This window comes from Eschrichtius robustus, chromosome 3 (assembly GCF_028021215.1).
Source record: "Eschrichtius robustus isolate mEscRob2 chromosome 3, mEscRob2.pri, whole genome shotgun sequence".
Classification (NCBI taxonomy): domain Eukaryota; kingdom Metazoa; phylum Chordata; class Mammalia; order Artiodactyla; family Eschrichtiidae; genus Eschrichtius; species Eschrichtius robustus.
The window spans coordinates 97,727,643-97,742,300 of NC_090826.1; the positions used below are offsets into that span (position 1 = coordinate 97,727,643).

At 36.4% G+C, this 14,658-nt stretch overlaps 1 non-coding gene across 1 annotated transcript; it reads left to right on the plus strand.

The window, feature by feature from the left end:
* Positions 1 to 694: 694 nt before the first annotated feature.
* Positions 695 to 799, plus strand: LOC137763110 (U6 spliceosomal RNA). The gene has a single exon (XR_011073676.1). It is a non-coding gene; the product is annotated as a U6 spliceosomal RNA (small nuclear RNA).
* The last annotated feature ends 13,859 nt before the right edge of the window (positions 800 to 14,658 follow it).

Here is a 14,658-nt window from a genome sequence, read left to right on the forward strand (position 1 = left end):
ATAGAAATTTCATAGTTCTTATCACATTTTCTTTTGTCAACTATTTGTCTATATTAATTATATTGGCCTGATCACATTAGAAAAAGAGAGGGGAGGGCTTCCCTGGTGGTGCAGTGGTTGAGAATCTTCCTGCTAATGCAGGGGACATGGGTTCGAGACCTGGTCTGGGAAGATCCCACATGCTGCCGAGCAACTAAGCCTGTGCGCCACAACTACTGAGCCTGCGCGTCTGGAGCCTGTGCTCTGCAATGGGAGAGGCTGCGACAGTGAGAGGCCTGTGCACCGCAATGAAGAGTGGCCCCCACTTGCTGCAACTAGAGAAAGCCCTTGCACAGAAACGAAGACCCAACACACCAAAAATAAATTAATTAATTAGTTTAAAAAAAGAAAAAGAGAGGGGAAATGTACAAATTAACTATAAATAAAAATTGGGCCATAACCACAGATATAGTTAAAATTTTACAGCCCTTGAGATAATATGGTTAAAAAAATTAGGCCAATCAATTTTTTAAATGTAGGTGGTGGAGATAATTTTCTAAAATAATAGAAATCATCCAAATTGATTCAAAAAGAAAAAGAGGATTTCTGTTTCTGATAAGACAACAGACAATATTACTAGACTAAACTTCCTATTGTAAATAACTAAGATGCTAGATAAAAACTTTAAAATGTTTTATTAAGAGCACTGTTGAATGTTTGATTCAGCAGCACATATGCTAAAATTGGAATGATACAGAGAAGATTAGCATGGCCCCTGCACAAGGATAATACACAAATTTGCGAAGCGTTCCATATTTTAAAAAGAAAAAGCACTTTTGAGCTGTAAAGAAAGTAAGAAATTCTCAATCCAGGGATATAGTGATGGTGTGAACCAGAGAGGTAAAATGAATTTGAGGGCCTTTGCCAAACTAGATGAACTTGGGTATCAGTTTTCATAGTCTCATGGCACATGGAGTACAGGAGGAAAATTTTGTGATCTGCTCAAAATAGGGAGTATAAGAAGAGATCTTTCCCCCTTTAAGTCAAAGACCCCGAGCGGTTTCACCTTAGTGTAAGAGAGAACTAGAAATACTGCTCACTTTCACCAAAGATTACCCGAAAATCTGTCTGAAACTTGGCAGTTTAGCAGAGGAAGGCAACAGCCCTAAAAAACTGAATTCATAATCTGGCTTAAGGTGTGCGATTAAATTTGCACTTAAGGTGCAAATTTATAGTGTCTGAATCATTCTTAAACTCTCAAACTAAAAAATTAATATAGTTCCAAATAAAATATTATCCTTAGCTCTGGCAGAAACAAAATGCACACACTTTCTGAAGGAACCCACATAATACCAGGTCTCCATGAATCTAAAAAAACAAATTTTCAATGAAATTGAACTACTCACAGACAAAATTCACTAAACACATGAGAAAACAAGGCACTCTTAACCAAGAGAAACAACAAAATAGGAAAGGACGCATGAAACTTCAGATATTGCAGTAACTTGACACAAAATATAGATAGTCATGTTTTTATATATTTACAAAAAAAAAATGTGCAGAGAAGAATCTAAAAGACTAAGCATTTTGAATAATGAAAATTTAATAATTGAAAATTTAAAAACATAAATGAATACGTTTAACAGCAGATTTGATTCAACTAAGATAGATTAATAAACAGGAAGATTTATACAAGTAGATTAATCAGAATGTAGCTGCAGTGTGTTGAATTGTGTCCCCAAAAAAGATATGTTCAAATCCTTGGCACTGGGACTTCCCTGGTGGTCCAGTGGTAAAGAATCTGCCTTAAAATGCAGGGGACATGGGGTCAATCCTTGGTCAGGGAACTAAGATCCCACATACCATGAGGCAACTAAGCCTGCGTGCCACTACCACTGAGCTTGCACACCTCAACTAGAGAGCCTGAGTGCCACAAACTACAGAGCCCACATGCTCTGGAACCCGTGCACCACTACAGAGCCCACGCACCTGGAGCCTGCACGCCACGCTAGAGAAGAGAAAACCCACACGCCACAACTAGAGAGAAGCCCATGTGCTGCAATGAAAGATCCCGCATGCCTCAATGAAGATCCCGTGCACTGCAACTAAGACCCAACGCAGCCAAAAATAAATAAATAAATAATAAATAAATCTTAAAAAAAAAATCCTTGGCACCTATGAATATGACCTTATTCAGAAATAGGGTTTTTGCAGATGTGATTAAGTTAACAATCTTGAGATGAGTTCATCCTAATTTTAGGGTGGGCTCTAAATCCAATGTCTGTTTTCTCTGTAAGAGAAAGGAGAGGAAGATTTGAAACACAGATACAGATGAGAAGACCCATAAGGAAAGACCATGTAAAGTCAGAGGCAAGGAATGGAGTGATGGGTCTACAGGCCAAGGAACACCAAGAATTGCCAAAAACCACAAGAAGTAAGAGAGTGACATGGAACAGATTCTTCCCTAGAGCATCCAGAAGGAACAAATCCTGAAGACACCTTGATTTTGGACTTCTGGACTTCAGAACCATGAGAAAATAAATTTATGTGGTTTGAAGGCACCAAGTTCATGGTAGTTTGTTCCAGCAGCTCTAGCAAATGAACACAGTATCACACAGAAAGAGTGAAAAATATAAAAGTTAAGAAATGATGAGGACTGAGTTAGAGAGTCTAATGTAAGTGTAACTGGAATTCCAGAGAGAGGAGATACAAAGCATGGTAGACACAATACTTGAAGTGATAACAGCTGAGAATATTCCAGAAATGATGAAAAATACAACTAATAAATAAGAAGTCCAATGAATTATTTTCATGAGGGAAAATAGAAACTCAAACCTAGACATAGCATGATGACGCCCAGTAAAAATAAAGAAAAGAATTTTTAAAAAGCCATAGAAATTGTGGTTCTAGTAATGGGCAAACAGAAGTATAATATTAGAACACCAAAGTTGCCTATGTCCAAAGGTATGAACTAATGCCACAAGTACTTGCATTTTGATTTTTTGGGGGTGGAGAAAAAGTCTTGTGGGAGACCTTTATATTGAACCACACCCTCAGTCATAGCAAACAAGAGGTTGACCCACTATATTTCCTTCAAACTCTGATTAATTGTGGAATGGACTGCTGTGGTTTTGAACCAAGTAGGAAAGGAAAAAGAACAGAAAAACAAAAAGAAACATACTTGTGTGGTTATAACAGCAGATCAATTCTCTCATGCTGTTGCACACTAAGAAAGCAAGGTCTAAGTGAACTAATGACTCGCAGAACTTAAATTTGGTTTGAAGTTGTCCCAACTAAACATGCCCAGAGACCTAAGAGAGGTGAATCAAAAACCTATATTGAGGAGAGAAAATCAATCTTATGCCTCAGGAAATGTCCCAAAATAATTTTTCAAGGACAATGGCTAGCAAGCAATCAAAGTTTCTGAGCCAAAAAAGAGAGCAACAATATAACATGAGCAAGAACCAACATAAACCAGAGTCAGCAGAGACAGAGTTCAGATGTTGAAATTTTCAGACACATGTTTTAAATCAACTGTGTTTACCGTGTTGTAAAAGTAAATCTGAAGTCAGGGAGCCTGATTCCTCCAGCTCCATTTTTCGTTCTCAAGATTGCTTTGGCTATTCGGGGTCTTTTGTGTTTCCATACAAATTGTGAAATTTTTTGTTCTAGTTCTGTGAAAAATGCCTGTGGTAGTTTGATAGGGATTGCATCGAATCTGTAGATTGCTTTGGGTAGTAGAGTCATTTTCACAATGTTGATTCTTCCAATCCAAGAACATGGTATTTCTCTCCATCTATTTGTATCATCTTTAATTTCTTTCATCAGTGTCTTATACTTTTCTGCATACAGGTCTTTTGTCTCCTTAGGTAGGTTTATTCCTAGATATTTTATTCTTTTTCTTGCAATGGTGAATGAGAGTGTTTTCTTAATTTCACTTTCAGATTTTTCATCATTAGTGTATAGGAAGGCAAGAGATTTCTGTGCATTAATTTTGTATCCTGCTACTTTACCAAATTCATTGATTAGCTCTAGCAGTTTTCTGGCAGCACCTTTAGGATTCTCTATGTATAGTATCATGTCATCAGCAAACAGTGACAGCTTTACTTCTTCTTTTCCAATTTGGATTCCTTTTATTTCTTTTTCTTCTCTGATTGCTGTGGCTAAACTTCCCAAACTATGTTGAATAATAGTGGTGAGAGTGGGCAACCTTGTCTTGTTCCTGATCTTAGTGGAAATGGTTTCAATTTTTCAAGATTGAGGACAATGTTGGCTGTGGGTTTGTCATATATGGCCTTTATTATGTTGAGGAAAGTTCCCTCTATGCCTACTTTCTGGAGGACTTTTATCATAAATGGGTGTTGAATTTTGTCAAAAGCTTTCTCTGCATCTATTGAGATGATCATATGGTTTTTGTCCTTCAATTTGTTAATATGGTGTATCACGTTGATTGATTTGCGTATATTGAAGAATCCTTGCATTCCTGGAATAAACCCCACTTGATCATGGTGTATAATCCTTTTAATGTGCTGTTGGATTCTGTTTGCTAGTATTCTGTTGAGGATTTTTGCATCTATGTTCATCAGTGATATTGGCCTGTAGTTTTCTTTCTTTGTGACATCTTTGTCTGGTTTTGGTATCAGGGTGATGGTGGCCTCGTAGAATGAGTTGGGGAGTACAAAGCTACAGTAATCAAGACAGTTTGGTACTGGCACAAAACAGAAATATAGATCAATAGAACAGGATAGAAAGCCCAGAGATAAACCCATGCACACATGGTCACCTTATCTTTGATAAAGGAGGCAAGCATATACAGTGGAGAAAAGACAGCCTCTTCAATAAGTGATGCTGGGAAAACTGGACAGGTACATGTAAGAGTATGAAATTAGAACACTCCCTGACACCATACACAAAAATAAACTCAAAATGGATTAAAGACCTAAACATAAGGACAGACACTATCAAACTCTTAGAGGAAAACATATGCAGAACACTCTATGACATATATCAAAGCAAGATCCTTTTTGACCCAGCTCCTAGAGAAATGGAAATAAAAACATAAACAAACAAATGGAACCTAATGAAACTTAAAAGCTTTTGCACAACAAAGGAAGCCATAAACAAGACCAAACGACAACCCTCAGAATGGGAGAAAATATTTGCAAATGAAGCAACTGACCAAGGATTAATCTCCTAAATTTACAAGCAGCTCATGCAGCTCAATAACAAAAAAACAAACAACCCAATCCAAAAATGGTCAGAAGACCTAAATAGACATTCTCCAAAGAAGATATACAGATTGCCAACAAACACATGAAAGAATGCTGAACACCATTAATCATTAGAGAAATTGAAATCAAAACTACAATGAGGTATCATCTCACACCGGTCAGAATGGCTATCATCAAAAAATCTAGAAACAATAAATGCTGGAGAGGGTGTGGAGAAAAGAGAACACACTTGCACTGTTGGTGGGAATGTAAATTGATACAGCCACTATGCAGAACAGTATGAAGGTTTCTTATAAAACTAAAAATAGAACTACCATACGACCCAGCAATCCCACTACTGGGCATATACCCTGAGAAAACCATAATTCAAACAGAGTCATGTACCAAAATGTTCATTGCAGCTCTATTTACAATAGCCAGTACATGGAAGCAACCTAAGTGTCCATCATCAGATGAATGGATAAAGAAGATGTGGCACATATATACAATGGAATATTACTCAGCAATAAAAGGAAACAAAATGGAGTTATTTGTAGTGAGGTGGATGGAGTTAGAGTCTGTCATACAGAGTGAAGTAAGTCAGAAAGAGAAAAACAAATACAGTATGCTAACACATATATATGGAGTCTAAATTTTAAAAAATGGTTCTGAGGAACCTAGGGGCAGGACAGGAATAAAAATGCAGATGTAGAGAATGGACTTGAGGACACGGGGAGGGGGAAGGGTAAGCTGTGACAAAGTGGGAGAGTGGCATGGACATATATTCACTACCAAACGTGGAATGGATAGCTAGTGGGAAGCAACCGCATAGCACAGGAAGATTAGCTCGGTGCTTTGTGACCATCTGGAGGGGTGGGATAGGGAGGGTGGGAGGGAGGGAGATGCAAGAGGGAGGAGATATGGGAACATATGTATGTGTGTAGCTGATTCACTTTGTTATAGGGCAGAGGCTGGCACACCATTGTAAAGCAATTATACTCCAATAAAGATGTTTAAAAAAAAAGTCACAAATGTTAAAATTTCTACCAGAAATAAGAAACTATGAAAAAATCACAGACTTTAAAAAGAACCAAATAACATCTAGAAATGAAAAAAGCAATAACTGAAATTAAAAACCTCAACAGATGTATGTGGTAACAGATTGAATACAAACAAAAGACAGAATTTGTGACCAGGAAGATAGAAGAGAAAAATATATTGAGAATGCAGCATAGATATATATAAATGTAGAAAATGTACAGAGGACAAGAGATACATAAAATACAGTTTGAGTTCATTTGATTTTAGTCCTGGAATGAATAGAGAGAAATGAGCCAAAGGAAATATTTGAAGAGAATATATCTAAGAATTGATGAAAGTCTCCAATGTATAGATTGAAAACGTCCATTTAATTTCAAGGATAAGTAAAAATAAATCCACAGTCATGACTATCATATGAAAACTGAAGAAAACCAAAGACAGAAAAATCTTGACAGTAGCCAAAGAAAGATTATTTCTGAAGAAATGACAGATTGACCATTGATCAGTAGTAAATCTCTCCGAAGACAGTGGACTTCAAAGTGCTGAGTTTGAAATAAGAATATTCTTAGAGAAATAACAGTCAAGAGAATTTGTCATCAGCAGATATTCACTAAAGAAAATTCTAAAGGATAAATTTCAGGCATAAAGAAAGTGATCCTAGATGGAAGATCTGAAATACAAATAGAATCAAGGAGAGAAAAATAGTAGTAAATAGGTGGGTAAATGTAAATGACCATTGATTCTGTAGAATAATTATAATAATGTATTGTTGGGGTGGAAAAAGAGATAGATTTAAAACACTAGACAACAACAAGTCAAGAAGAGGATAAATGGAGTTAAAATGTTCATTGTATATCTAGGAGGTAGATAAATATTTTTTAAATTGAGACTTTGAAAAGTAAAGTGTGCATGTTATAATTTCTAGGGTAGGCACCATAAGAGGAGAAATAACATTTTAAAACTTCCAAGAGAATATAATAATGATAAAATAATATTTAGTCAATTAAAGCAAAGTCAAGAAAAAAAAATAAAACAGAGTGAACATATATGATAAATGTAAAGAACAAAATAAGAGGGTAGAAAGAAACCCTAATTTATAAGTAATTAAATTGAATGTATATAAATGATATTAACTAGTCAAAGGACAAATTATCATACTGAATTTTTTAACATTAAACTATATATTGTTTACAAGAGAAATATCTAAAATTTCAAAGGAATGAAAATATATAAGATATGTCCTTTGCTCATAATCCATTTAGACTGGAAATCTACTAAAGAAAGACAAAAAAGCACTTCCATTCATTTAGAATTTAAGAAGTACACTTCCTAGAAACCCATGGAACAGAGAAGAAATATAAATTAAATATAAATTTTCTAATATAAATTAGAATATATTTTGAACTGAATGATAACACTAATACTATATATCATGATCTATGGGAAGACACTGCAATTTGGAGAGAATTTACAGCCTTAAATGCATATATTAGAAAAAAAGAAAAGATGAGAATTAATGAGCTAACATCTCAAGAAGTTAGAAAAAGAGAAGCAAAATAATTAAACGTAAACATTTTTTTAAAGCAGAAGGAAGAAAATTAAACAAAGGAGCAGAAATTAAAAAATAAAAAACAAGCATAAGCAAAGTCCAAAGTATGTTCTTTGAAAAGACAAACTTCTGGAGGTGAGACTTAGGGGTGGGGTGGGGAGAAAGGAGAAAGAGAGGTGGGGGTGGGGAGAGAGAGAGAGAGAGAAAACCAGAGAGAAAAAGCAAATACCAGGAATGGAATGGGGGACATCATTACAGATGCTGCAATGACATTAAACAGATAATAAGAGCATCATCTATTAGAATAAGCTAGATAATTCTACAGTAGCAGAAAACAACACAGATTTATTTCTTGCTTGTGTTACATATTTATTGTTGGGAGAGGGCCACTTCTCACTGAAGTCACTCAGACACCCTGGCTAATGGGGTTAATGGAGTTGAAATTTATGCCCACAAAAAAACCTGTGCACAAGTTTATAGCAATTTTATTCATAATTGCAAAAACTTGGAAGCAAGCAAGATGTCCTTCAGTAGGTGAATGGATAAACACACTGTGGTAAATCCAGGCAATAGAATATTATTCAGTGCTAAAAAGAAATTAGAATGTTATTCAATGCTAAAAAGAAATTAGCTATCAAGTCATGAAAAGACATGGAGGAATCTTACATGCATATTACAAAGTGAAAGAAGCCAATCTGAAAGCTACATATTATATGATTCCAACTATATGACATTCTGGAGAAGGAAAATCTATGGAGATAATAAAAAAGATTAGTGATCACCAGGGGTTGGGGGGAAGGAGGATGAATAGGCAGAGTAAAGAGTATTTTTACGGCAGTGAAACCATTATGTATGATACTATAATGGCTGATACATGTCATTATACATTTGCCAAAACCCATAGAATGTTCACCAAAGTGAACACTTACGTAAATTATGGGCTTTGGATGATCATGATTTGTCAATGTAGGTGCATCAAGTTTAACAAATGTACAACTGTGGAGAAGGATGCCGACAGTGGGGGGAAGATGTGTATGTATGGGGACATGAGGTATATGGAAACTCTGTACTTTCTGCTAAATTTTTCTGTGAATCTAAAACTGCTCTAAAAAATAAAGTTTGCAATCTAAAAAATGAAAGTGAAATAAAGACAATTTGAGGCAAAAATAATACAGGCATTTATCACCAGAAAAACCTCATTAAAAGAAATTCTAGATTGGGAGTCAACAAGATGGTGATATAGGATGCTCCTGAGTTTCCCTCCTCCCACGGATGCAATGAATGTACAGTTACACACATAAAAATTCCCTCTGAAAGAGATCCAGAAACTAGCTGAGTGTTTTCTACACAACAGACGAATGAGAAAATACTGACACTGAAATGGGTAGGAAAGACTGAGACACTCTCTTACACCATAAACCCCACCTTTAGCACAGTGCCATACAGTTGGGAGGGAACACCCAAATCCCAGATTCTTTTCAAAGAGTGAAGAGTTTGGACCCCACAAAAGCTTGGACCCCAACTTTTGAGACTCCCATCAGAGGGACAGGTTCCCAAAACACCTAGCTCTGAAACCCAGTGGGGCTTGTGTCCAAGAGACCCACGATACAATGGCAAACCAAAAAAAGCAATTCCTAATGGGTGCATGAGAACTCACCATGCCTCTCCCTCCAGGGCTCAGCACAGAGGAAGCAGGTAAAATCACGCATCTCCCAGTATTTCCTTGAAATAAGGTTATCGGAATACTTTGAAATCTACTGTCTGAGGGCCAGCCTTCCAGTTTTGCAGGTACTAGGGACTGGCTGCAATTCTCCCCAAAGACCAGGGAAGATGGCAGACATCCATCCTACCTTCTCCCTTCAGCCCATTCCAAATTATTAGTATCTGACTGGAAGGAAATTGTACACATGTGTGCAACCCAGTTTTTAGAGCTTCCACAAAAGTGGTATGTCTCCAGATTGCCTGGCTCTGATAACCAAAGAGATTTCCTTCAAAAGTCCCACAGGACTCATACAGCATATAAAGAAACAATTCTTAACAGGCTATCCCCCAAGGCTTAGTGCAAAGGGAGCAGGCAAAATCATACATCTCCAAGTCTTTCTCTGAAAGAGGTTTATTTGCATACTTTAAAAACTACTGTCTGAAGGCCAGACTTCTAATTTAGCAGGCACTAGGGACTGACTGCAATCTTCCCCAGAGACCAAGAAAGCTTATGTACACCCTGATCCAATAACAAGATTAAGTTGACAGTGTCTTCCTGAAAGGAGCTTGTACACACATATAGTGCCCCAGGATTTGCAGGTCCCATATGAGGGATGGGTCACTGGATCACTTGGCTCTATAGCCAGTGGTGCTTGCATTCATGAGTCTCACAGGACTGTAAAAAATATAGAAACACTTTCTTAACAGGTGTAGGAGCATCTCCTTCTCCATGGGTATACACCAAGGATCAGTACAGAAGGAACAGGCAAAATGACCATCTCCCAGTTTCTCCCTTGGAGGAGCTTAAATGCATACTTTCCCAGCTGCTACCTGAGGATCCAGGTTCTAATCAACCTGCATATAGGTGCTGATTGAAATCCTCCCTTTTGGGACACTGAGATGTCTTGGCATACGCTAAACTACTGGGAGCCACTGAAAATGAAGAAGGAGACTTGGACAGTCACAGAAGTTTGAAAGACAGCTAGGAGCTCAGGCCAAACCATCAATGAGGTTCAATCTCTTATAAAAGACCACTCTATCAAGATGGGGAGGGCTTCCCTGGTGGCGCAGTGGTTGAGAATCTGCCTGCCAATGCAGGGGACACGGGTTCGAGCCCTGGTCTGGGAAGATCCCACATGCCGCGGAGCAACTAAGCCCGTGTGCCACAACTGCTGAGCCTGCGCGTCTGGAGCCTGTGCACCGCAACAAGAGAGGCTGCGATAGTGAGAGGCCCGTGCACCGCGATGAAGAGTGGCCCCCGCTTGCCGCAACTAGAGAAAGCCCTCGCACAGAAACGAAGACCCAACACAGCCAATAAATAAATAAATAAATAAGTGAAATTCTTAAAAAAAAAAAAATTGAAAAAGTTTAAAAAAAAAACAAAGATGGGGAGAGGTGGCTGTTTTATCTAATGCACAGAAACCAACACAGTCAAGGAAGATGAAGAAACAGAGGAGTAAGTACCAAACAAAAAAGCAAGATAAATCTCCAGAAACAGATCTTAATGAATTGGAGATAAGTGACTTACCTGATAGAGAGTTCAAAATAATAGTCATAAAGATGCTCAGTGATATCAGAAGAGTAATGCAAGAACAAAGGGAGAACTTTAATGAAGAGATAGAAAATATTACAAAGCACCAAAAAGAAACCATAGAGATGAAAAATATAACTAAACTGAAAATTTCACTAGAAGGGTTCAATAGCAGACTAGACCAAGTAGAAGAAAGAATTCTAAGGCAGTGGAATTCATCCAATCAGATGAGTAAATAAAAAAGAATAAAAAAAAGTGAATATAGCCTGATGATGATAGAAGACATCATCAAGCCAACCAATATATGCATTATAGAGGTCCCACAAGGAGACAAGAGAGAGAAAGGGAGCAGAAAGCTTATTTTCAAAAAATAATGGCTGAAAACTGCCCTAACCTGGAGAAAGATAAAGATATCCAAGTTCAGGAATCCCAGAGAGGGACCCAAATAAATAAACCCAAAGAACCATACCAAGAAACATTATAATTAACTTGTCAAAAGTTAAAAACAAGGAGAGAGGGCTTCCCTGGTGGTGCAGTGGTTAAGAATCTGCCTGCTAATGCAGGGGACGCGGGTTCGAGCCCTGGTCTGGGAAGATCCCACATGCCGCAGAGCAACTGGGCCCGTGAGCCACAACTACTGAGCCTGCGTGCCTGGAGCCTGTGTGCTGCAACAAGAGAGGCCACGAAAGTGAGAGGCCCACGCACCGCGATGAAGAGTGGTCCCCACTTGCCGCAATTAGAGGAAGCCCTCGCACAGAAACGAAGACCCAACACAGCCAAAATAAATAAATAAATAATAATTAAAAAAAAAACCAAGGAGAGAATCTTAAACAACCAGAGAAAAGCAACTTATAATTTACAGGGGAACCCCCATAAACTTTCAGCAAATATTTAAGCAGAAACTTTGCAGGCAGGAAGATATATTCAAAGTGTTGAACAAAAATCTGCCAACCAAGAATACACTACCTGGCAAAGTGTGCCTTTAGAACTGAAGGAAAGATAAAGAGTTTTCCAGACAAGCAAAAGCTTACGAAATTAATTACCATTAGACTGACCTAACAAGAAATGTTACAGAACACCTCCAAGTTGAAACAAAAGGGCTGTAATTAATAACAGAAAAATATATGAAAGTATAAAACAACAGTATTAAAAACAGCTATAATTACATCAATTTGTTAATGGATACACATTGTAAAAAGATATAAATTAGTGATATCAAAACCAAGTGTGGAGAGAGGGAGTGTAAAAATGTAGAGCATTTGTATGCATTCAAAGACAAGTGATCAGCTTAAAAGAGACTGTTATAAATATAATATATTTTATATGTCTCAAAATAACCACAAAGTTAAAACTTATAGTAGATACACAGAAGATAAAGGAATCAAAAAATACCACTACAAAAAAATGGCAATAGTAAGTCCACGCCTATCAATAATTACTTTAAATGTAAATGGACTAAATTTTCCAATCAAAACACACAGAGTGACTACATGGATTCAAAAAACCCGAAAAACAAAAACCAAGACTCAACTATATGCTGTGTACCAGAGATGTACCTCAGCTTTAAGGGCACACATAACTGAAAGTGAAGCGATGGAAAAAAGATATTTGATGCAAATGGAAATCAAAAGAAATCAGGCGTAGCTATACTTATATCAGACAAAATACACTTTAAGCTAATGACTGTAACAGGAGACACAGAAGGTTTTTCTATAATGAAAAAGGGATCAATTCACCAAAGGGTATATAAAAGTAGTAAATATTTCTGAACCAAATATAGAAGCACCTAAATATATAAAGAAAATATTAACAGATCTGAAGAGATAAATTGACAGCAATACAATAATAGTAGAGAACTTAAATACCACAGTTCAATAATGGATAGATCATCCTGACAGAAAATCCATACAGAAATATTCAATTTTAACTACACATTAGATCAGATGGTCATATCAGACACTTAAAGAACATTCCATCCAACAGTAGTACAATACACATTTTTCTCAAGCTCACATGAAACATTCTCCAAGACAGATCATAATTTAGGCCACAAAAGTCTTAATAAATTTAAGAATATTGATATTATATCCAGCATCTGTTCCTACCACAATGGTATGAAATTAGAAATCAAATACAAAAAGAAAACTAGAAAATTCACAAATATGTGGAGAATAAACAACATGCTCCTGAACAACCAAGGGTCAAAGAAGAAATCGAAATAAAAATTAAAAAAAAGACTTGAGACAAATAAAAATGGAAACACAACATACCAAAACTTATGGGATGGCGCAAAAGCAGTTCTAAGGGGAAAGTTTAGAGCGATAAATGCCTACATTAAGAAAAAAGGATGATCTGACATAAACTAACTGTAAACCTCGAGGAACTAGAATAATAAGAAGAAACTAAACCCCAAGTTAGTAGAAGGAAAGAAATAAAAGATCAGAGTGGAAATAAATAGAGACTAAAAAGAAAATAGAAAAAACATCAATGAAACCAAGAGCTGTTTTTTTTAAAAGAAAAAGAAAATATACAAACCTTTAGTTATATTTACCAAGAAAAAAAGAGAAAGGATTCAAATAAATAAAATTGGAAATGGAAGAAGAGTCATTACAACTGAGACCACAGAAATACAAAGAATCATAAAAACAAGTATATGCTTGTTTATTGAACAATCTAGAAGAAAGCAATAAATTCCTAGAAACATAAAACCTTCAAAGATTGAATCATGAAGAATTTGAAAATCTGAGCAGTCCAATTACTAGTAAAGAGCTTGAGTCAGTAATCAAAAAACTCCCAAGAAAGAAAAGTTTATAATCAGAAGCCTTCACTGATAAACCCTACCAAACATTTGAAGAACTAATATACATCCTTCTCAAACTTTTCCAAAAAATAAAAGAGGGAGGGACACTTCCAAACTCTTTTTATGAGGTCATCATTACCCTGATACCTAAGCTAGGCAAGGACACTACAAGAAAAGAGAATTATAGTCCAAAATCCCTGACAAACGTCGATGCAAATATCCTCAACAAAATATTAACAAATCAAATTCAACACTACATTAAAAAGATCATACACCATAACCAAGTGGGATTTATTCCAGGGAAACAAGGATGATTTAACATCTGCAAATAAATCAATGTGATATACCGCATTAACAAACTGAAAAATAAAAATTATATGATCATCTTAACAGATGCAGAAAAAACATTTGACGAAATTCAGCAACATTTCATGATAAAACTCTTAACCAATTGACTATAGGGGAATGTATCACAAAGTAATAAAGTCCATATATTACAAGCCCACAGCTAACATCATACTCAACAGTGAAATGTTGAATTCGTTTCCTCTAAGATCTGGAACAAGACGAGGATGCCCACTCTTGCTACTTTTACTCAACATAGTAGTGAAATTCCTAGCCAGAGCAATCAGGCAAGAAAAATAAATAAAGGACATCTAAATAAGAAAGGAGCACATAAAATTACTTCTATCTGCAGATGACATAATATTATGTACAGAAAACTCTGAAAACCCCACCAAAAACATGTTAGGACTAATAAACGAGTTCAGTAAAGTTGCGGGATAAAAATTAATATAAAAAAGTAAATTGTTTCTATACACCAACATTGAACTATCAGAAAGAGAAA